This window comes from Leptonychotes weddellii, chromosome 8, assembly GCF_054177405.1.
Source record: "Leptonychotes weddellii isolate Sample4059 chromosome 8, ASM5417740v2, whole genome shotgun sequence".
Classification (NCBI taxonomy): domain Eukaryota; kingdom Metazoa; phylum Chordata; class Mammalia; order Carnivora; family Phocidae; genus Leptonychotes; species Leptonychotes weddellii.
This window is the reverse complement of record NC_138376.1, coordinates 99789040-99792570: the sequence shown is the minus strand read 5'-3', so window position 1 is coordinate 99792570 and position 3531 is coordinate 99789040. Positions and strand designations below refer to the sequence as shown.

Here is a 3531-nt window from a genome sequence, read left to right as displayed (position 1 = left end):
GTAAGGAATCAGAATAATATCATGACCAAATCTGACAGAGATATAATAAAAGCAGAAAACAGATCCATTCCAGTGATAAGAATTGATGTTTTTAAACTTCTAAAAAATTATTAAGTAAAATTCATATTTTAAAATAATAATAGATCTTGACTAGATAAGGATCATACCAGAAGTGCAAGAGTGTTTCAGCATTAGCAAATCCAATAATATAGTTCACTATATTAATAAGTTAAATGAGAAAAATAATATATTCATCTTCACAAATGCTGGAAAAAATATTTGATGATATACTACCATTTCCTTGGGATAAAAGTTCTTTTTTTTTTTCAGGAGGATGTAGAAATGTACCATTTTATTATTACAAAGATTCTCACGAAAATGAAAATAGTATCTCAAAAAGGGTACTAGACTACCAGTCTCCACCTGCAGAATTGGGCGAGGATAGAGGGCAGGCAGTGGGAGTTCCTTGGCTCACACGGGGCCAGTGGGAAGGCATGATAACAGAACCAATCTAAAAATGGCTGTTACCTTAAGGAGCTTGATTTGGGGGGGGGTCCCTGAAGACCCAGCCACTCCTTCTAGAATGCTCAGTAAGGGCACCTCTCCAAAGCTACTAAGCAGACACTTGGCATTTCAGGATTTCTGTCCCACGGCTGCTTAAGAGTATGCCTTCCAGACCCGGCACCCTTTATGGTTCAAAATTAAGAACTGGGGAAGGATGGTGGCAAGGCAGCCACTAGAAAAGCTCACTCATAACGTGTGCCCTGGGCTCAGGGCCCTGGTTCCTGTCTAGTCCCTGGGGATATTTATATTTAATATATTTTTATATAAATACACAGAGAAATAGAAAATATAAAATCTGAGGGGTTGTGGGAGAAAGGTGGGGAACTTGGCAGGAAGCCAGAACTGGAGACGTCTGCTCAGGCCAACTTGACCTCCTCCTTGACCCCTTTGGCTTCTTGCTTCTCCTCCTTGGTTTTCTCCTCTTCTGTGACTTCTTTCTTCTCTTCTGGGTCTTTCTCTTTTTCATCCTCAGTTTTGACCCTCTTGGCTTTTTTGAAGTTGGAAGAATTCTTGCGCCCACCTTCTCCCTCCTCATCAGAGTCCGAGAACTCTTCCTCACAGGCAATTCGTTTGTCAGAAGAACAGATCGAGATGCGCTTGTCAGGGTCTTCTTCGTCCTCGTCGCCACTCTCCTCTGGAATGGCATCCTCAGGAATCACCTGCATTTGGACCCCAGGTGCGTGGGGCAGCATTCTCAGGTTCTTAAACGGTCGCTGTTTGATCTTCTCCAGGTATTCATTGGTATTCTGGGTGGTCGTATTGGAAGGACTGATGTGAAGTTTGAAATCTGGTCCAAAGTATTCAAAGTAGTCGTTGTACGGAAGCTCATTTGGGATCTGTGTCCAGGGCCACGGCTGTTTCATTCGTCCAGCAGCGGGCCACGTTGCGGATGGTGTAGCCCCCACCTCCCAGCATCAGCATGGGCAGGTTGAAGCTCTTCACAAACTCCACACACTTGGCGTGCCCTTTGATGGTCAGATTGAAGCAGCCTAACCGATCCCCGGACAGGGAGTCGGAGCCACACTGTAAGACACTGCGCTGGGCTGGAACATCTCCATCACTTTAGATATGACCGGCTTGAAAATGGCCTCATAGGACTCGTCATCGATCCCATCTCGGAGCGGGTAGTTAACAGCGTAATACTTGCCTTTGCCAGCCCCAATATCCCGTAGGTCCCCGGTTCCTGGGAAGTATTCTCCGTATTTATGAAAGGACACAGTCATGACCTGGTCTGTGGTATAGAAGGCCTCTTCCACGCCATCACCGTGGTGAATATCAATGTCAGTATACAGCACCCTCTGGTGATACTTTAGCAGTTCCAGGATGGCCAAGACGATATCATTGACGTAACAGAAGCCAGATGCCTCAGACTTCTTTGCATGGTGCAGGCCCCCGGCCCAATTCACAGCGATGTCCGTCTGCTGCTTATTCAGTTTCACAGCACTCGCCACAGAGCCACCAGCACATAACTGACAGAATTCAAACAGGCCATCAAATACTGGACAGTCCTCACCGACGTTGAATCTCTGCATCTGCTTGCTGTACTCGGACATGTTATCTGGGCGGATGGAGCGCAAGCATTTAATGTAGTCGTCACTGTGGTACTTGGTCATCTCCTCAGCATTGGCTTTGTGAGGGCGATAGATTTCCATTTTTCGGTAGAGACCATAGTTAAGTAGCAAACTGTGAGTCATGCGGATTCGGTGAGGCTTCATTGGGTGGCCTTGTCCATAATAGTAATTTCCAACATCCCCGTCATAGTAGTAACAGACTTTCCTCCGGGTGCCCTGAGTCTGCGCCATCTTGCTCGCCTCTGATAAAAGTTCTTAATAAAATAAGACTAAAACCATGAAAAAATTTTTACTTCATAATAAGATAACTCAGTAGTCACTGGGATATATCCTTTCTATATGTAACGAGTATCGACATTTAAGATTTTAAACGAAGAAAATGTAGTAGCAACAAAATGAATACCTGAGAATAAACTTAATAAGAAATGTGCAAAACTCTAGGAGGGCAAGTTTAAAATCCTACTAAAGGACAAAAGAGCCGTTAATGTGCACAAGGTATACTCTAGTCTTAAAGAGAAATGTACATTTTAAATATCTCTACTGTGCCTAAAGTAATCTGTCATTGTTTCATGATCTCAATATTATACCAGTAGATCTTTTTCACGAAAGATGATAAATATCACATATGAAAATAAGCATAGGAATAGTTAGAAAAATTCTGTGGAAAAAAAATTCAGCTGTGGGGGAGGATTAATCTTACTGTGAAAAATGTGTTAAGGAAACTCGACTCGAAATTGGAGTCGGGAAGCCATGAAGGGAGCTCTCTCACAAATGTACCACTCATTGCAGCTTCTTCCAGCAGGAAGAAGGAAGAGTTCCTCTTAGCACAGAAACAGCAAAGCGCGGGCACGGACCTGGGCAAGCAGCCCCTGCCTGCTGTCAAAGAGAAGCCGCCACCACTTTGAACTCTCATTTCTGTCCAGTGAACTTTTGTGCAAAACAACCCTTCCCGAATTCCTCCTTCCCTATATAAAAGGACGCTCTTCTCCTTTGTTCTCTGGACTTGCCTAGGGTTCATCATATGGTTCTGAACTGCTATTCTGGAATAAACTCGAGTTTGCTGGCTGAACCACTTACCTTTCTCCTTTAAATGGTTGACACTACCAATTAAGGTACTTAAAATAGCGTTGCAGTGGCACATAAACGTATGAACAGACCAGTGAAATAGCAGAGCAGGTTTACAAATAGAATCCCCAAAAAACATTTAGTAAATGCCAGTTAGGATTTCCTATCATTGAGGAAAAACAGAATGTTCAATAAATAATTCTGGGATAATTGAATGTTTGAAAAAATAAAATTGAATATTCACTCCATCCCTTACATAAAAATAGATTCCAGGTGGAGCAAATATTCATAAATTAAAATAGAACTCTAATATTATTATAAAAAAATGTGA

General features: G+C 42.7%; 1 pseudogene; it reads right to left on the bottom strand.

The window, feature by feature from the left end:
* Positions 1-337: 337 nt before the first annotated feature.
* LOC102727923 (histone deacetylase 1 pseudogene) lies at positions 338-2372 on the bottom strand (annotated as a pseudogene).
* Between the last annotated feature and the right edge of the window lie 1159 nt (positions 2373-3531).